Source organism: Poecilia latipinna, unplaced genomic scaffold (assembly GCF_001443285.1).
Source record: "Poecilia latipinna isolate Pla-1442-1.1 unplaced genomic scaffold, P_latipinna-1.0 Scaffold809, whole genome shotgun sequence".
Taxonomy (NCBI): Eukaryota; Metazoa; Chordata; class Actinopteri; order Cyprinodontiformes; family Poeciliidae; genus Poecilia; species Poecilia latipinna.
Window position 1 is genome coordinate 354,286 of NW_015113425.1, and position 26,726 is coordinate 381,011.

A 26,726-nucleotide genomic window follows, 5' to 3' on the forward strand; every position below is an offset into this window, starting at 1 on the left:
ACTATGTGTGTGTATTTAAACAGAAATTACTGGTCATGACTCTTTTTCTTTCTGTGCAGCAGCGTTATATAAGCCTATTTGGTCCTCAAAGAGAATCCTCTCATAACTTTTCAATCACATCTTCCTCACTCCTCCCAGCTCTTTCTCTCTCTTTTTGTAAATGCACGATTCTACAAACACACCCACTCATCCCTTTAGCTCCTCAAATTCAACAAAAGGGTTTACCGATGCTTAAGGGTTGTTGGCAACATTTTTAATCATGTCTGGCACGAGCTGAGTCTCTGACAATAGTGAAATCTATTCCTAGAACCCTTCTATCTTTCTGTTCTCTGTCCACCGTTTTCTTTTTTTCCCACTTCCATCTCTCTTTCTGGCTCATTTTTTCATGCAACCCATCTGGCAGCTTCTCCCTCTCCTTTAGGTCACTTTCTTATCCCCTCTGCACACATTCAAGGCCTGCCATCCTCCCCACAATCCCATTCATCAAACCGTTGCCTCCATCCCCTCACTCGTCTACGGATTCACCTTCCTCCTCTTCCTTCAGCACTTCCACCCAAACCCTCCGTTCGGCTAACTCTAACAATGGTGTAATGCTCTGCTTGTGCCTATTCAGTGTGTACTTTACAATCTGGGGTGTATGGATCCCCATTGAGGGGTTTTCTTATTAACACTCTGTATTTATCTCATTTATTAATTCTGTATCTTTGGTTTAGATACTCCTCCAGTTACTGCAGGCACTAGAGTTTGCTTAGGTCAAAAAGAGCTCAGTCAAAAAGTGAAGCTCTGAATTGCTAGTCTGATCACAGTTAAACCTTCACTCTCCTGAGTTCTGGGTCATCAGAGACAAGCGGCTGAGATGACCTTCCCTTATGAAGGGATAGCATCAGGAGTTTCACCAACCAGGAAGAAGTCGTCGCATAGGCGCTTCTTCTCCACCTCATCTGGTCTGGACGCCTCCCTTTGGAGCCAAAGCATATCTGTCCCATACTTTTCTCCTCCTTTCACTTTTTAACTTCTTTAAAGATGCAAAGAACGCACGTAATATTCTACGTCGCTAATAAACCAGCTCACAGGGAAGCGTCAGTGTGCTTGACGATTTTCTACCGAAATGAAGCAGGAGAGACAGAAAGGGTACGGATCATAATCGGAGTGGACAGAACAGAACAAAGGAGGCGAGGCAAGGACATAAGGGAGAGAGACTGAAGCAGAAAGTGGCAAGAGAAAAGATGGAACAGAGGAACACATTAAAGCCAAGGACAGGACGGAGAAGGGAGGGAGGGAAGGGAGTAAAAATGGGGACAGAAGAGTCAATTAGATGAATGTAGAAAGAGAGGCAGCTGTAAGATTTTCTTTATGTTTACTAGGGTTGGTAAGATTCACCATTTTATGAGAATCAAGTGAACCGATTAATAAGATCCAGCTATGTATGTTTTGAACTGATCATCAGCTTACCCTCTGCGTTTTGTACCTGATGGTTTAAAAAAGGTTTTTGTCATTAGAGAGCTCATTGGCACTTTGTATTATTTACACGCTCAAGAAGGCCTTCATTTTTCTTGGTAATGGAGACTATAAGTGTGATGAAATGTTTGACAACTCCCACTATGTGTGGATACATGTTATCTGTTTGTGTCCCTTCCAGCGGTCTAAAGTGGTGTTCATTTGTCTTCCATTCCCAATGGCGGCCTGTTTTCTACCCGTAAGTATCGGTTTCTTTCCGTGTGTGTGTATGCGTGTGTGTTTTTGTGTTTGTGTGTGAGACACTTTGGCAGGCTTGCTCTCAAGGTTTCCTGATGTAGAGGCTGTTGTGTCAAGCCACTTATCAGTGTTGGAGTGCCCTTGAGTCGCACCGCAAATCACATACAGCCACAAACGGGAACGCCCGCGTGACTCACACACATTCACCTTCGAGTTTGCGTTCACCTTCGCTGCGTTTCATTTTTTAAAAATATGTTGGACAAAGAAAAACAAAACGGATGAGAAAACCAGACACTTTGACCGTAGCGTAGAAGATAAAGACAAACAGACCGTTTTAGACACAGAACACACACTTGGTTCCCACGGTGGAGGGCGAGTGTGTTTGGTCTGTTAGGCTTTGGTCTGGGCTTATCATGTCATAACAACTCTGTGAGTTTCTGTGTGTGTGGGACAGATGCAAACACACACACACACACACACCCACACACACATACGCACACACACTTAGGCTCTTGGTTTGAGTAAAGGTCAAGAAAGGCCTCATAAAGGAAGTAATGATATAGATGCAGACAGCATCACTTCCTTACAGAACGCTGGGAACACACAGATTTCACTTCTTTGAATTGGTGTGGTGCTAAAAATTATATGTTAATTCACCTTGAAAACCCATTATTTACTTCAACATATCTGCGTCCTGCAAAGCAAAAGATAAGGAGACATTTTTTTCTCATGAAAAGTCTCAACTGAAACGCTTTCCAATTTCAGGAAAGTTTTCAATCCCACGCAAGTTTAAATTTTGCTCCACAATCATGGGAATTTTAGCAATAGACAACCTGTCGACACTTATTTAAAACATATCCTGTCATAATAAACTGAAAGTTTGATGCCCTTTTTATGTCCCCATTGTCGTCCTTTACCCCAGATCCTCAGCACAACGGTCTGAGGGACGTCCCATGGCTTATAGCTTTCGATATTCAATCAGCGTGAAGCATTTGTTGATATTCTAAACTTAAAAAAATTACAAAATGATTTTAAAAAGTTTTAGACAATTTGTTTGAATAGAAAATAAAGTGCACAAAAAAGGCAGATTTCACTACAAGTCCCATTTTTTTGGAATAACTTCAGTGCAAACTGGTGTTTTTTAATCGTTTGCGCCAAAATTACTACCACTTTTTCCTTAGTTTTTGGTGTTATGAAAACCACCTGGGTTAGGAGAATGAATAGCTGTTTGCGCTGGCTGTCAACACAAAGATATGGGCAAGTTTTCAATTTGACGCATGCATAATGCCTCATTTAAACTGTGTGAAGTGCTTAAAGTTCACAGAGGCTGTTTGATGTGTGAACCAACTTCTAAAGCAGATCTACCTTTGTGTTTAGCTTCAGAATAGGAAGCACGTGAAAACTCTGAATCATTTAGGTTCCCTCTTATAGCCCGACGTGTCAGCCTGTGAGTATGACAGTAAAATTACGACTCCTAAACTCTTATTCTATTTTCTGTTCATTTGTTCGTCCAGATAAAGAGAACATATGATATTAAAGCATATAATCATGGTATGTAAACTTCTGACTTTACGTCTAGAATAAGTGAGAAGGTGATAAGGAAATAAATATAGCTAAATGTTTATCTGATTAAAATAAGAAACTGTGTTCAATACTTCAAAAAGAGAGCTTATTGTTCTAATTTTAATAAAATACACTTCTTGTCATTTATCCCTACTGCGTGCCTTTTCTTGGTAAAGACCACATGGTTAACACTGGCAGATGTTTCAAGCCTCTACATTAAAATTCCTCCATTTTCTCACATGCACAAACAAAAGCAGCAGTCTTGTTGCGGCTAAATCAAATCTCGCCCATCCATCAAACCCGACTCACTTCCAGCTGCTTCAAAAACCGTGTTGATTCACGTCAATGTTTTTGCATCTCATTATGGGTTGTGTTCTTTTAAGTGAGCTTCCTGTAAGAACTAAAGCTTTTTTGTGGAAGAAAACATTCCAATAAGGGAGCTAACATGTGGGAGAGAAGGAGCCAAAGGTCAAGATTAGGAAAAAAAATCCAACAAAACGACAAAGAGGAGAGAGGAGGACCAGAGCACAAAGGGATGAGTGAAGTTTAGATACAGTAGCTGGTAATTCCACTTCCTGGACAGGAGGTTTATCTCATTAAAGGGGCCCTGTGCAGTGAACTACAGAGGGGGTGAAGGATGATCAGCCAAGTGTTTACTTTAGAGCCATTCTAGTCTCAAGTCCTCTCTGAAAGGACAAGTCTTTGAAAGAGAGACAAGCGGAATAAGTATATTGGTGCCACGCGATGGCACACGTGATTCTGACACATTTCCATGTTTGTAAAGAGACTTTTATGTTTTTTGTAATTATAATACTTCTTGTATTTGTTAGTACTTTTTTTTACTCTTTTCACTGTAGCTTTTTCTTTGCACTTGGTGAAAACATGCATGTTTGTCATTGCAGCAAAAATGGAAAATATTTAACGGATTGATCTTTCATGGCCAGGATAAAAGATCAAAATCCTGTTATTTGTATCAAAAATATTAAAAACGCACGAATTAAGCGTCTCCGTTTGAACCTTTGTTGCAATTTTTGATCTCCTTCAGAGTTCACAGTCTATTTAGCCCAGGTTCTGGTTCTTGGTTCTGGTTCCGAGTCGTCAACCCCCAGACTTGGGAGGGTTGCCCAGAACTTTGGGATTCATAGAGCAACACAAGGAACGCGTTGTTCTTTTCGTCTGGTCTCCTTTTTGTTCCTTCCATTTTAATTTGTCCCAGCTTCTTTCCCTGTTGCTCTTTTCCCTGTTGCTCTTTCACTTTCTTTGTCTTTTTTGTGAATCATTGACAAATTGCTGTGGGCTCAGATGTCAAAAAGTCAAACGTTTCCCAGCCAAGCAGTCACAGCCAGAAAAAAAAAAAAAAAAAAAAAAAGTATGGGCACCCACACACATTCATAGAAACACATTCGCACATTTACATACACAACATTAATGTCATAAAGACTCATACTTGAAGAAAAACAAGAATCTAACCAGTCCACACGAATGCACACAAACACACACAATCAGGTGGTATTCAGATCAACGCAGCTGTGTGCTCTCTAGAGCAGTAAAATGATTTTAGGTCCACTGTTGACAGGCTTTGATGGATCTAACACACCACTGACTTCTGCTTCATTCTGTCTGCCTACAAAGACTCCAACAGAAGGCTGCTTTACTGTTATTAGGCAGCTCAAATGCACCTGTTTGGTGTGTGTAGCCACACACACACATTCAGGCACAATCAAGGACATTTTATGTTCTTTTTAAACACCATGGAAAGGCAGAGGGGATGGAAGAATTGTTCCTTGCTTGCCAGAAAAAGAAAAAAAAATATGGTTCCCTGATTAAAGACAAATACCTTAAAAGTCCTTGAAGGAATATATATCTGGAATAATAATAATAACTATAAACAAAGGCATGAATCTTTGTGAGTCATTTATTGGCAGGAAAACATGAAGTGATTTTTGACACACCGGTGGATGTTTTGTCCTGAAGCATGCATCTTTTGCATAGTTGCTGTGACACTTGGCAGAAAATTATTAATTATTCGAATTAAAAATGTGTGATTTGACAATGAGACATATTTTATGTATATAATTGTTTTAAAATAGATAACCTCATCACTTTTCTTTTTAATAATTTGTTTTATAACTTTCTTTATAAAAAATATAGTATCTATAGTTTAGGACAGAGGAATATCATCTGTCACAACTCCTTACATTTATCATCGTAGAAATCACAGAAAATGAAATAGGAGCTGTATAAATACTACAACAGTGGTGCACAGGTGCAATATGGCCTGCAAGGCCTGCAGCACTCTTGTGGTAAAACATACAAAAAAAATGTGGCAAGCCTAGCTTAGCTGGTGTTAAAATTGCGTGTGTGCTGGAGTGTGAAATGCATAGACTGTTGGTTAGAAAGCAATGTTAGTAAATAATACAAAATGCAGATACACCAGTGTAGGCGGGTTAAAAAGATCTCAGGTGTCTCAGACTGTTCAGATAATCCTAAGTTTCTTGTATTAAAATAAATAGTTTGTACAGCAGATCAATTTAAGAACATCCTAACACTCCTTATGCATCTTACAGATCATTACATTTTACACATCCAGACCAGAAAATGCTGTTCTCAAGCATTCCTGGTTCTTGGTTCTGTCAAATTGCAGAATGATGTTGGAGCACAGGCTGCTTCAGACTTTAACATCAATATACATGAGACCCTCTGCAGTATCTGGTTTTGGTCAAGTGAGAAGCTGTAGGAATGTTTTTGGGAGCAGAATTTATCAGCTCTTCTCTTTTCATCCTTATAACATAAATCATTAAGAAGGTGTGTGTTTCTGCCTTCACCTCTCCCTGGCCAGTCTGGAGCCTGAACTCTCTCTCTCTCTGTGTGTGTGTGTGTGTGTGTGTGTGCGTGTGCGTGCGTGTGTGTGTGATGGTAAACCTCATTTTTGGTGCTTTTATTAGATGAGTTCTGCTCTTTGTAAAGTAAGTGGGCTTTGATCGTGTTGTAATTTAACTACAGATACATACGCTTCTGTATTCAGTGTGTGTTTGTTTGTGTCAGAGGCAAGGAGTGATGGATTCACCGGGGTCTGTGAAGTGTGAAGTTACATGCCTTTTTAACTTTTGGATGTGAAATATTTATATGAATGGTAGAGCTGCTATGGGAGCAGACTGGACAGAAAGAAGAGGAATCATTTTATGCTTACACAATAAATACCTAAAACCTGAGAGGGAACAGTTGAGCTGCAATATGGAATTTGCAAAAAATAAATAAAAATAAAAAATGTTTTTTTTACATAGCTATTAAAATGGCCATTGTCAGTTTAATATGAGGCAGATTGAAATCGAGCTCCTATTCCTCCTCCCAGTGCTAACTACATAAATACATAGCTGAGTTAGAAGCAATCAATCAGAGCCAGGGTCTTAACGTTGTCAGTGACGCTGTTTATGCGCTGCTCACTCCCTTCCCTTGCTCTCTGTTACGCTGCAGCTTCTTTCCGATAGCAGAATCTGCCATGAACGCTAAGGCTAGTTACCATGGCCACTGATGACAGCAGACAGTGTTTCCCTGAATTTCTAAGTTGTTTCTCTACCTCTAGCACATTTAGCAGCTTGTACACAGGCATGATTGACAGCGCTAAGACCCTCCTCATAGTTCTGATTGGTTGCTTTTGCAGATGGCAATAGAGGCATTATGAGGAGGTGGAGAAGCTTGATTTTTTTTTTCTCAGATTCTGACCCATGTCAGATTGTCTCAATATAATGACAGCTTTAATAATTATGTAAAAAAACATTTTTCTTTTAAATAAAAGTTACATAGGTTACTGCAGCTTTTAATTAACCTGTCAATATTTTCTCACCAGATTATTTTAGGAGATCTACAAAATCAAGTTCTTAAAAATTACTCAGTCAAATCCAACAGGTAGGACTAAGTCAAAAGCCTGCAGTAACATCTGCTGTAACTATTGATGATATTGAGTGAAACACAAGGGCTAGAAAATGTTGTTCTGCTTTGTAAAGTTACACAACATAAATGCCTGCAGCAAAATGTCACAGATTCCTTTAACATGATCAGATTTACGGAAAGAAACGCTTTCGTTAAAATGGCTCATCTGAACAACATCACTAAAAATCGTTACTGCTAGGAAATACAAACAGGCTAAACTTGTTCAGTGTGTGCCTGTGAAGACTTGGACTCCCTCTAAAGTTGTGGATTGGCTTGTCATTTGATCCCTCCGACATGTTTTATACCAATAAGGCATAATTTTGTAGTCACTGGGGGGACGGCACAAACTTGCTTTGAGATCCAACAAATTAAAGTGATTTCCTATGTTCATATCCTACCATAAAGTTGTCCAGTAAATAATATCTACAAACAGTAAATCTCTCTGAGTCAATATTGTTTAAGCAGGCATCTAAACGTCTCACATTCTGGGCCTTTATGTTTCTCTTCTCAGGCCCAAGAGTGGATCAGTCCCACAACTGATGGAAATGAAGGAATATTTTACAACTATGTTAAATTGCATGCAGCATTAGAGCAGTTGTATTTCTATCTACATGATGCACATAAAATATTAACTACACAGAGAAATAAACCGGCAGTCAGCTGTGAAAGTATCAGAATAAAAAATGGGTTTGCTAACAAAAAAGCCAGAAACCAAGAAATGGCAGTGCATAGATACGACTTTAAAAAACGTTTTGGCCGTAAATGAACACACAAAATACAAAGAAAATCTGAAGCCACAGTGAATGGAGAAGGTGCTCCTTGAAAAACCTCTTTGTTTGCTTCTGATGTAGATGCCAGTCTACATCAGTCACGACAGGCTGGAAAAAAGTTTCGTGCTGGACACCTGGTCAACTTGGCTCTTTACTCTGTGTGTGTGTTTATGTGTTAAAGGCTAAACTGGGAAATAAAAAGAACAGGGCAAAGGAAAGAAGAGGTGGGGACCTTTATAGAGAGCCATGCGTACTTTTTGAATGCATGTTAATTAGTCTGTGTGTTTGTGTCTGTGCTTGCACATAGGTCTCTGTGTGCTCTGTTGCATGTGTGTGTGCATCCAGACCTCAGTATTGACAGTAGCCTAGTGAGATCTGGGAGGAGACCGGCCTTGTTAGAAAAGGCCTTGAACAAACAGAGCATAGACACGTCAGGGTAGCGGGAGGGAGCGCTGTGTTAGAGGGGGACTGCTGGACGGGGAAAATGCAGATGCATAGATTTGTTTGTGTGGGCTTTGCAGAGAGGAAGACCTAAATGATGGCGTTTCTGAGTTAAATACGGATAGATGGAGAAAACGGAATAAGTGCAACTAAGAGAGAAATGGTGACCAAGGGGGATTCGGGAGGTAGTGAAGCAGAGGGGGAAGGATATACCAGAGAAGGGAAGCATGAAGGGGGCAGATGAAGTCAGAATATAAAGCAAAAATGATTAAAGGAAGAAGAATTGAGGGGTAAGGTGCAGAGAAGGGTAAGAAGAGAAAATTGGGACTGATGGATAGGTGGGTTTAAAGGGAAGGAGGTAATTTTAGATAAGGGTGCAGGAATATGAAAGGAACACCACAGAGAGCAAAGGTTAGCTGTGATGGGGGGGAAAGAGACAACAAGGTCAAATGTATTTGAGTGAGATAAGAAAGAAAGACAAAACAAGAAGGAGAGAATTGTCTTTGTTTTGCACATTTCATTTCTCCCAGTTTTAGTGGAGGGGGGGGAGAGATGGTTAATATGTATGGCAGGATGTGCCGGTTGGAAGAAGCCAATCGATAACTGATAAATAAATGATCAGCCACAAAAATTCAAAAGGCACTGACAGAAACAAATGATTCAAGCCCTCGTGAGCTATCAGAGGGGGGTAAAAAGAAAGAAAGAAAAAGAAAGAAAGTGAGCGAATGGGTGCTTTAGTGTGCACATGGGCTTGGGGGTGGATACTTTTGTTACAGTGGAAAACATTCGGTGGCTCGGTTGTGTAGGTGTTGATGTTTTCACCGCGGCGTGACGGTTTTCACATGCTCATGTCCGGAGTGTGACATCAGAGGCCGTTTTCTGAGGCTTATCGTCTTTTACGTCAGGTGTCTGCTATCAGTTTGTGAGAAAACCCTTTCAGGAACGCGGACAATGAAAGTGTTGACTGGCTAATAAAAACAGTAAGTACAGGCAGTGTAAATAAAGATAGTTTGTATGAACAAATGAAAAGAATGAGAAATGACTTCTCGCCACACTAACACAGACATTTTAAGAAGGAAATTTTTTCTTTCTGCTTTTGCGCCTCTTGTACACTCGCTAGATGAAGTGAAAAACTGTGACTTTAGAAATGTTCTCCAAAGACTAGACATTTAAAACCCCATCTGTTCATAGATTGTTGTAACTTTGTAAACAAGTAAACCGAGAGGATGAGAAAATATGACGTACCTTTTTCACACGTCGTTTTGTTTTGTCGGCTTAAAGCCACAGCAACAATGGCACAGTTTTAACTATTTCTCCCAGTTATACCTGGACTCCTCTCCACTGTATAAGTTTATTCTGTTTGCATGTTTTGATTAAACATGAATATTTCACACAGTCAAACTATTAAGTTTTACACGCAGCTATCCAAACTTAAATTATTCTATGCCGGAAAGTGATTATCAACTAAACCCAATAGTTGATTGTTTCACTCTTTGTGGCAGGAACTGCCTTCAGTCGCTGGCACTGAGTATTTTATGTCTCTGTGGAGGAAGTTGGACTTGTGCCCCAGTCTTCCTTGTTTCATTTGAGGCACAAGAAAAAACGATCTGTTCAAGGTCGTGAAAATAACTTTTCAACTGAAATTAATACCCAAGAAATGACCAAAGTGTACTTAAGCTTAAGGTCGCCAACTCATGACCAAAGATTCTCCTTCGGGATTTTCTGGGAAGAGATTTCATGACACCATAATGCGTTTTCTCCACCACTGCAGAAAACCCAGTTGTTTCGTCTCAATAAATACCTTTGTATTCATTTATTCATTCTCCAAGCTGTCAATAGGGCGCTGGCATCTATACAGTCGTCCTGCAACAGGCATCACAAAATAAACCTTCTAGTGAAGCACAAAGGGAAACACAAGAGTGGAGGGAGAAACAAAATGTAAAAGATTTGACTAGATATCACTGCAGTGATGTTCAAATGTTTGAAAGAATGTCGAGGAACCATCTTTATTTTTATTCATAAGGTTCTGATTTAACTTAAGGTGTACATTTTACAATGTCTAAGCTTTTTATAAAACAATGCTCTAACTACTGCTTCACTAAGCCCCTCTCCTCTTGGATAGAGCAGCATGACATGGCTTAGCGTGTTTCAATGTGACATTTTGTCTGTTTACATTATAAAAGCAGCCATACAACCGACCCTCATCGCACCATTCCCGGCTCCCTTCACTTGTATGTCCATGGGACAATGGTACAGTTCGGTCACAGCGGAACTACGGGTGTCACGCAACACGGTCCATTGACTGGAGGATGGAAAAACATCCCCGTTTTCAACAAGTACGAGACGTACTGTGTGTGTCATCATGCTAGTGCCTGTGATTGCACAAGTATGACGTGCATTAGGTGTTTACATTTAACCCCGTCCACCCAGTGAGAGTCCAACAGGGGATGGAAACACTTCTGAATACACCGAACCATAAACTAGCGTGCCGAACTGCATCGACCCGTGCCGTACCGCTCCGTGAAAACAAGGCAGAAAGGTCCTTTCTGCTGAAAACTGATGTCAAACAAGCATACTGCTGAGTGAATGTTTTTCAAAACTCATTTGTTTTCTAATTTAATTCATTGAAATCTTTACTTTATATCATGTTTAGCCAGGGTAATACATTTTTTTTGTAATAAGCTGTGCGAAATAAAATTGAATTTATGAAATATAAATCACCGAGTGAATTACGGAAAAAGAAAAACACTAAACTGATTTTGTGATTAATAAAACATCACATGTTTGTATATGTATTCAGTATAACTATAACATCTATACTTGGTTAAGTCAAAACAAGCCCTTGCAGGGAACTTTGCTATAGAAATGAACTCCATATTAATACTTTACAGCTGAATAAATCAGAATGCAGCAGAAAATACACAATAATTCATACACGTGCTACAACAAAACTGTTTCTAATACTTGTCACTTTCATCTAACTTTAAAATGACAAACTGATCTAATTTAGGTTCCCTTTTAGATTTTCTAATTAGTTTTGTTTTGTTTGACAAGAGAAACATTTACATTTGACTACACACATGCTCTGGTATAAACACCAGTGCATGACTTCACTGTGTGTGTGTGTGTGTGTCTGCGTGTGTTTGCGTGGGTGACAATAAAAGCTGCTGACAGGCAGTTGTGATTGGCTCCCTCCTCAGTCTCTAGAGATGGCCGTCTGAACGGTGCCAGTTTGACGCCAGACAGGCGGCACACTGTGTGCCTGTGTGTGTGTGCATTGTGCATTAATAAGTGTGAACTACATTAGCGTTTAGATTAAGAAGAAGTTGTTTATGTGCACATAATGGCCTGACCTTTGATTGTGTATCTGCATGGGTGTGAAGCGCCAAGTGACGATGAGATTGTCCACATTGCAAGATCCCACATTTGTGTGATTGTGTGCTCATCACATTCCACCTCCCACCATCACTTCTCATTTTGTTCATGTCAGACGTGAATTTGTCCCTTCAGGTCCAGGTTTGAATGTTCTTTTGTGTCATTATAGCAGGGTTTCCTGTACAGCAAGTCATCATAGTGCCTGTCTGAGAAGTACATAAGAAAGTCTGTCAAAAAACTGTCGACATTTAAAATAATCTAATTGCTGCCGAAATCTGCTGACTATAAAAAGATAGCGAGGGATTTTTTTTTCAAAGAGAAGTTATATATATATATATATATATATATATATATATATATAATATAAAGATATTACACTGAGAAATGAGGTTTGGAATGTAAAATAACTTACGGCATCAAAATGTTTTTGTCACCTTATTTCCTCCCATTTTTGATTGTAGGCACACTAACATTACCACAGTCTTGTTATTCAGCACATTGATCATGAAAATCAACACTGAGGACAAAAAATATTTACTGCGGCTGCTTTGCTGATTAGAGCATCGAAATCCAGTTGACAATAGCTTGAAATATAAAAATATGGGGAAAAATCATGCAAGAATAGAGGAGCAACAGTATGACTGTAACGGGAAATTTGAATCGATGGGGAAACAAGAGGGAGCAACAAGATATCATCAGGTCAAGTAAAAACCAGCCGGCAGGAAAAGGAGTGCCAGACTCTTAAAACATGAAAGGGAGAGTGGAAGCGTGGGCTACACATCTCCATGAATCACTGCTCAGTGCTGCGTAGTTGTGCTCGAAACCGTTTTCGGGTAGGGCTCGCTGGAGTGGGAGCATCTTTGGGAAGTGACAAAGTATGATTTTGGATTACAGCAAGATTACAAGATAACATGTGAGCAAGCCGTGGAGGCAGGTTTTCTTTGAAAACAAAGATTTTTTTTTTTTTTGACTCCAGTAAAAAGTTCTAACGCCAGTCAACATATTTGGTTTAATGATTAACTTCTGTAATGTGGTAGAAAGCCAGCGTATAAAAACTAGCAGGATTTTGAACCCAAATCTCTCTTGCTGTGAGGAAACGGCGCCAACAGCTGCCCCACTGTGCAGCCTGTAGTAAGATCTCGTAACAGGAAATAGTGACAATTTGTGAAGCACAACTCCAAAGCAAACAGCTTCAACTAAAAACCTAACAAAAAAAAAATACAAGTTTGTCTCTTCTCTTTCAATTTTTACACTACAATGAATCTTGTAAATATATGCCCAGCCCTGGTGAAGTTTCCAGTAAGCTTGTTGTTGAAGACTGTAGCAACGGCAAATGTCCAGTTGGACAGAAACTTTTAAAGAGATTCTGATAAGTGGGAATCACTGAGGCCGACTTCTAAGAGATGATTGTTTTGCTGCCCCCTTGTCACAGAAACTGAAGGGAAAAGACTGGCTGAGGCGTTCATAACCACAGCGTCCAACTGGTTCCTCCGTGGAGGAGGACTCGGCACCCTGATGAGTTCCTCCTAAGCGTCCCACGGAGTCGGAGCACAAACAAGGTCTGACTTCACTCCATCCCAGAAGTTTGCTGAACTGTGTCGAGTCTGAGACTTTAAAGATACTTTTGGTTAGGAACTCATGGTTCTTAAACAGTGTGTAGATGTAAAACAAGGTTGACTGGGATGAGAAACATGATGAATGTCAACGTCAAGGCAAGAAAACATGGTGTATTGCAAAATATTTCAAATTAATTCAAATGGACAAGACTCGGGTAAAAGAAAGCAAAAGGCATGGCATGCCAAAAAGTTAGAGAAATTTAGGGCTTAGGTTTGGTTAGTCTGCAATATATGTAGAGCTGTTTGGCTTAAGTAGGATATATTTATGCATTTATTCAAATGAGGGGACAGAGTTTTCTCTGTGGTCAGAGGGCAGTGCTTGGGGGAGGGAGTTCACATCTGCTTCACACAAACGAGTCTCAAACCTTAATGAACAGTCAAACCAAGTGTTCCTCCCCCTGAGCGCTGTTCGGACCAACTCGCATCGTATCATGAACCAACACAGGTCAGGATGACAAATTTCATAGCAGGCAATATGGAGGATGTTGGAGAAGCCTGAGATGATATGCTGAGGATTATTACGACATGATTTAACATCCGATTCTATTTTACTGGTAGATATCCCAAGCAGAATTTGGTTCCCCTGTTTCGGCACAACTTGCTTTCCGTTGTAAGCGGGGAGTTGAGCTGTGGTTGTGCTCTTATTTTGAAATGCGTGGCTTTTTTGAGGTAGGCATTGCCTGCACTGGGTTGTGTTTATTTGAGCAGGTTGTGAAGAGCTTTTGATTAAAAGGAGACCAGCTCCCGCACTCCAAAGACATTCTGCGCGTTTCATTGTCCCGGCACGTCACTTAAAGTGCTAATAACTCACACGGTACGCCCTCTTGTTGATGTGCCGAAGTTCGCTTTCTCTCAGGTCACTGCACTCTGACCAGAGCCGCCCTGCAGAGAAAAACTCCCCTCCTTCATTTGAATATAAGAACATAAAGTAGTAGTCCATGAAGCTTTACAAAATAAGTCACCACTATAAAATAAACTAAATGCATAAATAAGTCCTGAAATAAATGAATAAATGTTGAAACAAATTAAACTGTGATCGACAAAGTAAGCTTCACATTAAAACATATTTTGTATATTTATTTTGTTTATATTTTCTGGAGATACTTATTTGATGGAGTATTTACAACTTATTTTTCAATAACGGTATTTATTGATTTCATTTTAAATGAAACAACTCTCCAGACTAATATTGTGTGCCAGTGTCTCATAAAGTGATAGGATAAAAATTCTGGAGTTGCATTTTTTTACTTCAAAAGGTTCATGTTTCATGTAAGATTGTTGAATTTACCTTCTGAAATGTCAAAATCAGGACATCTTTTTTTTTCTCGCAGTACGTAATTAATTACCGTAAATCTATGTTCCTTTTTCAATTTAATCCAGAGACAAGTTGCTGGAAAAATAACTGACTGCTCTGTTTGGGGTTGTATTTGTCAAGGAGCGTGGTGGTGGTGGTGAGAATGAACGCAGGAGGCCCAGATGAAGATGATGAATTTAATGATGAATGTTGCTCAAAAACAGTCCAGTCAGGCAACAATAGCACACAGCTAATAACAGGTAGCAACTGACAACTAGGTGACTGAATTCGGGAGCTAAGGCTAAGCAGGACTTTAAACAGTGCGACTGGAGAGCTTGGCGGAAGACGTACAACGAACGACGAGGATCTGACAAGGAACACAGACAACAGGTGGGACTAAATGCACTGGGAGGGTAATCACAGGAACGAGACACAGCTGGGATCAATGAACAGGGAAGACGCAGAAACAACAGAGACTCACAGGACAGAAACTGAACACAGAAAAACCTTAAAATAAATACACAGAAACACGGATCATGACAATATTGTTATGTCTGTTCCTTCAGATAATCAAATCCAGCAAAAAATAAAAATCAAAATTTCTCACATACAGCAAAATTAAGCTAAAAATACAATCTTTGGGCAAGATTGACATTTAAGTTAACTTAAGAACAATGAAATCAGTTTGAGACGTGTGACATTCAACAGGGTCAAAGTGTGCTATTCCTAATCCTGGGAGATAGACAAGATGATCTTGTTTATTTGACCTTCATTTAACCAGGGCCAGTCTTGGTGATATATACAATTTTATGGAGCAAGAGTGTGTTGTGACTGTGTGACGAAGATACTTCACCTCTGGACTGTGGTAGAGGGAGTGGCAGTGAAGGAAAGAGACGGGTGTGTGTGCGTGTTTGTGTGTGTGCAAGACACAGGGCTTTGCTTTCACGCCTTGCTAAGCAGTGAAAGAGTATCGGTCACAGAGGGCAAGCCAAAAGACAGAGCGTAAAAGTTGAGGCAAAAGAGACACACAGGGGGGAAAAAAGGAGCATAGAGAGGAGGAAGAGCAGATAGTGAAAGAGTTTTTCTAAAAGCAGCTTCTGTCTTCTGTCCCACCCCCTGAGTGTCTTCCCCTCCTCTCTGTCAGGATGGGAGGGAAAGGAGTGCAGCAGGAGAGACGGAGGACGAGCTCAGCCGTGCTCGCTCTGTAGCGCAGGACCCGGGGATTCCAGGACCTTTTGGTAGTTGTGAGCACGCAAACACTCACGCAGAAACACGGCTGTGATACAAATCTGTACAAGGCTCAGAGACGGAGTGAAACGGGGAAAGAAAAAAGCTCAGAAAAAGAAAGTAAATAACAGCTCTTTTCTGTGGACTATCTGACCATGACGGCACCTGCTCAGGGGGAAGTGGTTCAGAGGGGCTGAGGACTGAAACGGGACGCAGGCAGAGGGAAGCCACTGATGAAGGTGAGAACGGGATTTAATTGCATAATCCGTGAAGCTCCCGCATCCTTTTGCTTTTAGGATTATTTTAGCTCAGACAGAGATATTTATAGAGATGCTCTCTCTATTTTTAAACAAACCATTTATAGCTCTGAATTAAAGCCACAGTGTGTTGATGCTGGGAATACCCTGTTCAGGTGTCGGCTGTAACGGATTACACTTTACACATCAGGGTCACTGAAATGTGAAACACTTATCCTGGAAAAGTGCAAGAGGATTTATCTTTGAAGGGACAAACTCTCCTTTGGAAGATTCCTTGTGTTTGTGTTTGTTCATGTTGATTTCATAAGTAAGGGAAATACCTGAGGATAAACTAGGGACGGAAAATAGTTTCCATGCTTGCAGGGGAACGTGTGCCTGGGATGTGTTATTTACATCCACCAGTGGAAGTGAAGGATTCAGAGGCAGCTTTTATTACTTTTGCAAGCAGTTTTCAGTTGTTTTTGTTACATACGATGCTAAAGTTATATAATGTGGTCTTACAGGACTTTTATGTAAGTTTCTGATCTTGGCATGGTTGAACAATTGCACGTTTTTGCAGTGTTGACTGTTTAATCTGAAAAATTTCTTCGTTGTTGATTTTTTTTTTACACCTGCTAGGACTGTGTTTCACCTCTCTTTTCCTTATTCTTACCCTCATCCTAATGCATTCTGGGTTTTTCCCCCCAGTCTCATTACTACTGCATTTTCTCCAGTCTTACAAACAGCAGTGTCTTATCCCATGCCACACTGCGCTCCTCTGCCGTCCCACCCCTGCCTCCTCTTTTCATCTTCACCATCTTTTCTTTCGCTATTCACGTACCTATATAAAGACTTTCTGTCTGTTCTGCCTTTTGTGCGATGCCGTGCTTTTTGTTATTTCTTGTCACTAAGCATCCTCTCGTTTTGTGTGCGAGGGAGTGGGTTTTTGGCTTACACGTGCATGCTTTGTCAGTCATACAGCAGTCCCCCACCTCACCAGCCCAAATGCATTTTGCACACTAACTCCTCTATTACCATACCTTGGTGCCTAAACATTAACCCTTGTGTGGGTCTAAAAAGAAACTGTCAAAGTTACTTAAGTGGCGTACTTTTTGGGTGCTACTATTTACAATGCTTTTAATCCACAGAAGAAAAAAAATAAGCCTTCCAAAAAGAACAACCGCAAAACATCCTCAAGTTTTTTCCAAAATGCTATTATGCTGTCATTTGCTGATTTCCCTTTTGAAAAATATTTCCACAATGACATGGCAGTGCGACTGGTTTGACACGTCTGTGGAGGAAACAGACAAGACGCCACAGGATTTATTCCACAAACATTTCAATTTGAAAAAAACGCTCCCCAGATCAATAGTGGGGCATTTATTTTCATTTTGGTTTTACTTTTCAGGTGCTCCAGTTCACTGCATGTTATTTACATGATTTCTCAGATTTCTACACATAGTGTCTTTTTGATAAAAACAAAACCAAAAAAAAAAAACCTATGCACTCCTTTATGAGGTACACCTTGCAGGGCCCAGTTTGGAGCCAGGTTTGCCTTCAGAACTGCTTTCATTCTCTGGCTCATAAATTCAAGAAGGAGTCAGAAACATTCATTAGACATTTTTAATCCATATTGACAAATCTCCAATCAATCACATTCCAAAGGGAGCCATTGGAGTACCATGAAATTATTTTCAAGACATTAGTTTTTGATGATTTGAGTTTTGTGACAACATGCGATATCTTGCTGGAAGTAACTATCGGACAACAGGTACACTGTGGTCTTAAAAGCAGTGATACTCAGGTTAGATGAGCCAGATTTAAACAGTGCAGCATTGGTACAAAGGGGCTGTAAGGCACCCAAAAAATACCCCCCAACACAGTCTAAGTCTCTGGACGGATCCATTCTGAATGTCGTAGCTGAAATCGAGACTCGTTAGACGAGCCAGCAGTTTTCCAAACTGTTATTTTCTAACTTCAGTGAGATTGTGGGGATTGTAGCTTCGGTTTTCTGTTACTAGCTGACATGAGAGGCACCAAATGTTGTAGCCTATTGTTTCAAGATTTGGCCTGCATATTTGGTATTCCAAATACTTTGATTCTGACAAGTTGTTGTTTAAGCTGCTGTTGTCTTACTATCATCTTGAAACAATCTGTCTAATTTTCCCTGACATCAAAATGTCCCCACAACTGCTGCTCACTGTTCTTTTCCCCTCTTTCTTTTCCTGACTATTTTCTGTAAACCTGAAATAATTGTGTGAAAAATCCGAGTATATGAGAAATTTCTGAACTCTTAAGACCATTTCTCCATACAGCAAATCCCCTTTCCTTTCCAGCCTGCTACTCATTTTATATCAGTAAGTTCTCCTCACCATGGTATCCATCAATTAGTGGGAAAAATTAGCAAGTGGTTAAGTAGGAACAGCACTAGTTTATAAGGAAATGCTCCTCATTATTGGCTGAGAATCTAATGGGGACACCAAAAATGTCAGACGTGGCTAAATCTCGTCCTTTTTAAACCTCCTGGCAGAAGCTTGTTACAAGCCAAGATGATAAGTACAGATAAATAATTGCGTCCTGTGCCCTTCGAAACATCTGCTCTGTTTTTTTTCTAACCCAACATACTAATGGGTCTGCTGCAGTTAGGCCATTTTAATCAGGTAAATTTATCTTAGTAAACTTTGTCTTTTTGAGATGCTTACCTACAAGAAAATAATGCCTTAACTGCTTATTGTGAAATGTTTGTTTTGAGTAAACGACACAAACTCATAGGTCCGGGTATTACCCTATATCTACACCTAAAGTGAGTATAGCAAACACACTTAGCCACACTTAGGTGGCTGGGTTAAGGTCTCGCTCAGGACAAACAGCTTTGGTATATCGAACGAGACATGCAGTGGACATAACTTTTATCTCATGTACCACATGGTCACATGCTGCGCAATCCTGTTACGCTGCAGAGCTGCACAGTGGACATTTATTTAACCCAACAATCCTCCGGGTTCAAGGTGGGTCTGCTGATTGCCTGGTGATGAATCGACCACCGAGCTGACTTTACGGTTAAAGTACCTCTAGACTGATCCGCTGTCACACCCTAAAACCCATTAACCCCTAGTTCAACTCTGGCTCTGCAGAAAAGCACATTGACCTGCTTTAACCCTTTGCTCAGGTGGAAAATTGTCCACCAAGTCAGCAGAAACCAGCTAGCATGTTGTGCACAACAAGCACAGAAAAGTTTAGAAGATGTATACATGTGTCGTAGTTTCTAATGAGATATTGCTCGTCTATAGCTCTATCTTGGTTGTCTGTTTGCTTGTTTGCCTGCAATGTCACTTTTCCTTTGTTTGAAATGTTAGAATGTCTCTGCTCTCTTGAAATATTGACTTTTTCGCCTATAGCCAGAGGGGACAGACTGCAGAGGAGGTTATCCCCTCATTCAAATAAAAAGCAAAAGGCTGTTAGCATCAAAGTTTTATTAGCTTCTTTTTTTAATATTCAGTTTTTGGTTTTCTTTTACTAGCCTTTTGATTTAAAGGAAAATGCTTAGATGCCTTAGCTAATGAACAGCATAATTAGTGCATTTTTTTTTAGAGAGGACATGGTTTGCGAAGTAGCACTTAAACTTTTTTCACATTTTGTTACATTTCAACCACAAACTTCAGCGTATTTTGTTGCTATTGACCAACACAAAGTACTGCACAACTGTGATGTGGAAGGATAATTAAGCATGGTTTAAATTTATTCACTTGTCCCCCATAAAAATCCTTAATGGTGTCCATATGCGTTTAGACACTAAAGAAAATCGAGCACAACCGACTGCTTGAAGAGGAATATTTTCTGCTCTTTTCCGGGATGCTGGAGCTTATTGTTCGCATAAACTATGTTCCAACCTGACTACCTTGTGATTTCCTCTATGCAAAATGTTTTTCTTGTCATATCCTGTGACACTGAAGCAAGCAGTATTTTCAAAGAAGCCGTCCAGTTGCAAATTTTTTGATTACCCTTCCGCAGGCGTTGTGAAAATAAACGACTCATGCCTTGAAGTTGTTATCTGATACATGAGGATGGCCTAGTCCACTGGATGGATGGATGGTTGGGCAACAATAGAGTTGAGCCCTGGGTCAGCAAAGGCAGTTTCCCAATCCATCACTTTGTTGCAACAAGTAGATAAAATGGTAGGATGTTTCGTGACTGATGTTCAAGTGTAACCTTTTTATGTGGGTGGAGCTTCTCAGACAAGAAGGAACACATGCACACATTGTGTTTGTGTTACTTGAGTACATTCAATTTGCATAGCAATTTTCACAGATAGAAACCACAAAGTGCTTTGCAGATAAAACAAGCTAAAGCACAATGACACACAGATAAAACATTGCACACAATAAAACATCAAGTTAATTAGTTAAAAGCTTTCCTGTACAAAAAAAAAAAATGTCTTCAGCAGCTTTTTAAGGGTTGGTGGAGTCAGAACGATGCAAGAAAAGCGGGACTGAGTTCCACCGAGAGTTTGGGTTTATCAACAGAGTCTGACCCCTTCATGTTAGTGCATGGGAAGAAGAATGGGGGTTTCCGCAGGGGCCTTGACAAAGTAGGACCCTAAAAGTTAAGACCTAAATCTTAAAATTAAATCTTAAATTTACAGGCAACAAATGAAGAGAAACCACGCCTAGAGCAATATGCCGTCTTCTGTTGGTGCCTGTTAAAAGTCTTGCTGCAGCATTTTTCATGGGCTGAAGACGATCAAAAGCTGATTTATTTAAACAGGTTAAGACTGTTACAATAACCTGAACACGAAAAGATAAAAACGTGGATAATTACCTCAGCAGTCTGAGTTTTGAGCTGTTTCTAAGGTTGTACCAACTATTTGGAGTGATGTTCAAATGATATTGAACTACCAAAAAGGACAACCAAAAAGCTGATGTGTTTTCTGATGGGATTCTATTATCTGGAGCTGTTATCAGAGATTCAGTTTTCTCCTTGCTTTACAGAAGAAAGTTGTGGTTTAACCACTGCTTGGTATCTTAATATCTAAACAAGATCCTTTTAAAAATGTACAACCTTTGAACGAGCAACTTATCTGGATGTCATCAGCATAAACAAGTTGAGAAATATCATTGTGCTGACTAATAACTTGGCCAGGAGGGAATATGTACAGCCAAAAGAGAGTTGGCCCCAGATCAGATCCCTGAGGTACAACACAAGACTGAATCAAACATTATCGCATTGTTGTGATTGTTCTTTGTTTTTTAACATAGTAAACAAATAAGACCAAAAATAAGCTTTAGGTTTTCCATTACTGAGCTAGTAATTTCTACTTTTATGCGCAGGTACAAACGGATATCCTGGGTTTGAGATCCAAGATCTGACCAGTGCGGACAAAAGAAGTAGTACAAGTTTTTTAGATTACAAAAAGACAGGAGAACGTGATGAAGACTGAATAGTGTTCTCCACATCAACAAAGGCAGATTTTTACCTGAGAGCAAGTAGGATTTGAACTCAAGTGTAAAAGTTCAGCAATAGGTTTAAACTCTCTAAACCAACTTTACAGTTTAGGAGGGACATTTTACTCCATGTAGGGAGATTTGGGATGAGCAGGATGTTTTATTAAAACAAGTTTTTTTCCCCCGTGTTACCAAAACAATACTTCAAAGGGTGTTGCTAATCACTCCATACAAATCGTTGTCTATAGAGATGTCAAAGCCAGATAAGTGTTGCTTTTGGCTGCGAGGTTTATTTCCATAATAGGGCTGCTCTTCCTAGCTGTAAAACGTCTCGGCTAAGAGAGAGGCACTCCAGACGTCTGGATTTGGGAGGAAAGGTCGTCACCATATCTGGCTTTGAGAAATTTATTATGCAGTGGATTGTTTTTTTATGACCATGTTGCCACAACAAGGTGATGTATAATGTAGTTAGCAATGCAAATTCACAGTGTATAACAAACTTCCTATAAAACTGGGCTTACTGTCTCGTCAGCAGGGTTTATTCATTCCCTATATAAGCTGCTCATGTTATGATGTTATGTGTGCATTTTCTCCTGGTGAAACAGTAAGGATGTTTTTTTTTTTTCAGATATTAAGGCAAAACCATGTTGGTTAATGAAACAGAATTTTCTACGTAGATATAGAGAAGTTTGTGATTTCCTTCTTCTTATAGTGATTAGATGTGTTTCAATTTGGACCAAATCAATTATTATATTGGCATCATAGAAATGATTCTAAAGAAAATAATTTTTTTAATGTTAATTTTAATGCCAACATCTCTGGAAGAAACCTCCGTGCTGCAGTTTCAGGTGGCACAGTGTTCCTTCAAAGATCCTTCAATGTGAGTTCCTTCAGCAAACATTCAGTGTTACACCTCTGTCTCATCAGAATAGAGCTATACAGTCACATTATTTTTAAGTCTGCAAGCACATCTTACAATGATCAACTTTAAAGACTTCTATTGGTGTAACAATGTGCTTATTATGCTTCAGATGCTAGACAGTATAGCCTTTACAAAAATAACTCCACCACGTGTGTTAGTGATGAAAGTGCCTTCTACTTTTCCTCCTCTTTCCTAACCGACCCATTTCACTTTCTTCCTTTCTTTTCCTCGTGTGGGTGAATTTGTCACTAGTGGAGAACAATCTATTCATTGCCAGGCTGACCATTAATTACACTCTGGGTCTTGTCACACTCTGGCCCGCGCATTAGGGAAACTGGGCCTGCCCCGTCTCATCACCTTGAGCAGTCATGTGGTGTTGAAGGTGAGGGGGAATCAGTGGGCTTAACGCAAGGCAATAGCAAAATAACGAGATTCCAGACAACTCGTCACACGCTCAAGCAGACACAGCAAACACACAAACACACACACACACACACACACACACACACACACACACACACACACACACACACACACACACACACACACACACGCATGCTGGAATTGTTTCAGGAACTCTCTTCAGCTCTACCCTTCTGTCCCAGGGGAAAGCTTGAGGGGCTTATGCAGAGGATTTTGCTGTTCTGCAGTGTGCCTGTCAGATAAGAAAGGAGACACCGGTCTGCCTGGTGACACGCTGCCGAGCGTCTGCCTTGCTGTATCTCCTCCTTCGTTTTTGCCTCTTTAACCCGCCACTCAAGTACCTGCCACCCTCTGCCGCCTCTTGTGATGATGCTACACGAATGGACTCAGTGGTATGCCGTTCTGGTAAACCCTCACGTGGAAGCAAGCGCACACTTCCAGAGGTTTTCCCAGAAAATATTCTTGGCCCTTCTCTGACAGTGACTGGATAATTTGGCTGTTCCGATGAAAGCTCACTGGAGGACGTCCAACAGACTTATTTGATTTAGCACAACAGTCAGTGAACGATTGGGAGCTTCGGGTGAAACCATATGCTAAGGTTGCCTTTGTAGCTTTTCTTGTTTTAAACCTCTGCGATTGCTACTTCTGTCCTATTCTAACAACATTTTGCCTAAGCAAAAGTAAAAAGAAAAAAAGAAAAAAAAAGATATACTTGCAAGTAAAGGGATTTAAAACTAGGCTATAATTTGTATAACTTTGTTATGCAACACAAGTCAGGTATTGTATGCAAATGCAGACTGTGTAAACATGAGCATAATTTAAATTTTTAAGACGCTTAAGACCAAAAGAAGCTCTACATTACACTTAAGTGAACTCTTTCACCCCCCCCCCAGCAAGTATTATAACTGTATATGTTTAACTTTTTTTTCTTATATTATTGTGTTATAAACATAAAATCAAATGTTTTTGAGGGGATTTTCTGTGATAAATCAACACAAACTGCAACATAATTCAAAGTGAAAGCAGATAAAAAATATTTTCTGAAGGCCTTCCAGAACAGCCTCATGCTGCTGTTATAGCTGCAGTTTATTTGGTGTATTTCTCCACCAGGCTGGTTGACTACAGACTCTGATTTATACCAGTTCTTCTCTGTTAAATATCTCAAGTTCAGATTAAAAGAACTGTGTCTGTGAAAATCAATTTTCAAGTCTTTCCAAAGAATCTCAAATGGATTTACCCAAACACGTCAGCCAGACCATTTAACTGGTGAATATACTTTGATATTTACCGTTCTGTTGTAGCTCTCGACTTTGTCACATTATTTCACTTTTAAAAATGTTATTAACTAATGTTCTCCAAAAAATAAATAAATAAATAAATAATAATAAAAAAACTTCTGAGATCTTCCAACGCTGAGATTAGATTTCACACAGGTAGACTCTACTTTGTAAAATTGGAAATTTCTGATTGCACTGGGTTTTACTCAAAGGTACCTGAGTAAAGGGGCTAAATGCAAATTGATGTCACCATTTTTGGATTTAAAGTTATAAATGACTTTAATTGTGTAAATACTTTTCTTTCCTCTTCTTGCTGATGTTCTGTCATGTAAAACTGCAGTGATAAATTCAAGAGATGGGTTGTAACAGGAGAAAATGTAAAAGGAGTTAAAGGGAAAACAACTGCTGAAGATGATGTCTTTGTGTGCATTTGCTCATTTTCCTATCTCCTAAATTTGCAGATGTTAATGTTAACTACACACAAAGCCAATTCATGCTTCTGACTCCCTCCCCTTTTTTCGGCTGGCCCTCTTCCCCCCCCCACCTGTAATCCCGCTTACTGCTGCTCTCCAGCTGCTCTGTATTACAGGAAGACTGCTAAAGAAATTAAAGGAAAGCTGAATTTGCAATGGCTTGTTTACTGATTTTTCAACATTTTTCATTACTAACACCATATTTTAAAGGGAGTTTTTGGCGGAGTCCAGTCTACGTTTCCAGCTGTGCTTTGACGTATCGATCTGGTGGAGAAGTGGCTCCGTGCCAGAGCACTCAGCCTCTCACCATCCTTATTCTATGCTCAGTTTAATCCTGCAGCACAGCTGCTGCCACACCTACACCATCATCACTTCAACCCTCTTTTTCATTGCTCTTTTTTTTCATGTCTCTAGTGAATTTGCCAGGCCATCCATATTAATGCAAGGGTATCATGTGTTATATGTATGATACTCTGACCGTCAGGCATCGCTTACAGTTAACCACCATTTTATTTGATGGCAATTTAAGCACAAACTGAATCGGCACTCATAAATTAAAATAGACAAATCTTCTCCACATGTGGAATTGCACTACATTTGATATTATTCCAGTTATACGTTTATTTTGTTTGAATATCCCCCAACCTTTGGCCTTGTCCCGTCTCATCTCGTCCCCATATCACCCATTCACGCCCACCAACACCCTCTTTATCAGCACCATCCCCCAGCCTCTGCTCCATCCTCCTGGCAGATCCTCCAGGCAGGCTAATTGACTCAGTCCCAGGAGGAGGGGGATCATGCCACATTTCTAATTTGGCTTCTCTTTCCCAGATAAAAGCTATATCCTCCCATCCTTCAACCCTTTCTTTTTGTTCAAATCTTCCTGATGTGTCATTTTTGTCATCATTCCTAAAACGCAATTCTTTGAATTCAATCAAAAAATAGTGCAGAATCCATGTATTTGTTTCTGTTTCATTGAAACAATTTTTATTTTTTTTAACCTTGCTATAAACGCAAGAGTCAACCCCAATGGGGCGGTGTGTGGCGTAGAGGCAGCGCGGCCTCCCCACATAATGAGGCCATTAGTCTTCGACGTGTCATGCGTCCCAACTCTGGGTCCTTTGCTGCATGTCTTCTTCCTTTCTCTCTCCACCCGTTTCATACAGGATCTACTGTAGATAAAGGCCTTTAGTGCCAGAACAACCTAAAACAAACAATCCCAAATCCAGACATTAACAGACAAATGAAAAGCCCCCTCACACACAGACACACAGAGCTCAGCAACCCGCCTTCGCCCACCATGGGGTTCACCTTCAGAAAGTCTACATCTTCAAATACACACCTCAGACGTAACCGAGTGCGTCTCTAGGTCTTTCCCCAGCACGTGTGTTCATGTGTGTAAACTGAGCACTTTCTTTGTTCAGACATTCACCCACAACCAACATCCAGGCAGAGAGACTTCGTTTCAGAAATAATTAAAAATACTCAGTTTGAATACTTTACAAAATGATTATTGTAACGTGTTACTTGTTCCTACTGCGTGTGCTCCGAAATCAAATAGGTGAGTTCAATTTCAGGTGTAAATAATGTTTAGTCCAAAGATACAATACAAACCCTATCCGAGTTAAATCAAGCAGAAGGTTTCCACACATAACAGGAGCGCAGTTCGATGGCATCTTGACAATATTTGAAGGAAAAATATTTGATATGTTATCCCCAAAATGGGATTCTCAGATGTAGAGACAGGTATTTCAGTTGGAGCTCAGAGTTATCTGCTTTTGTGGAAAAGATATTGAACTTGTGCAGTTTGTGGGGCAGATTATGGAAAAATATTTGGTCTCCTTTTCTTCAAAATAACCGACTTAAGAAATATTTAATAGTTGTTTACTTACTTGTTTTTGGGTTCAGATTTTCTTTTGTTTATTTGGAGTTGGAATCAGCAAAGTTTTTGTACCCAGTGAAATACATTTTGTCATGTTACCATCCAAATCGTCATTGTATTTTATAGCAAGACAAATAGTCAGATATAGGTGCCTTTTATCC

The 26,726-nt window shown here is 39.9% G+C and overlaps 1 long non-coding RNA gene across 1 annotated transcript; it reads left to right on the forward strand.

Moving 5' to 3' along the window:
* The first annotated feature begins 1,632 nt into the window (after window positions 1-1,632).
* LOC106956343 (uncharacterized) lies at window positions 1,633-15,999 on the forward strand. Its single transcript, XR_001426754.1, has 3 exons — window positions 1,633-1,696; window positions 13,207-13,333; window positions 15,829-15,999. It is a non-coding gene; the product is annotated as an uncharacterized LOC106956343 (long non-coding RNA).
* Window positions 16,000-26,726: the final 10,727 nt, after the last annotated feature.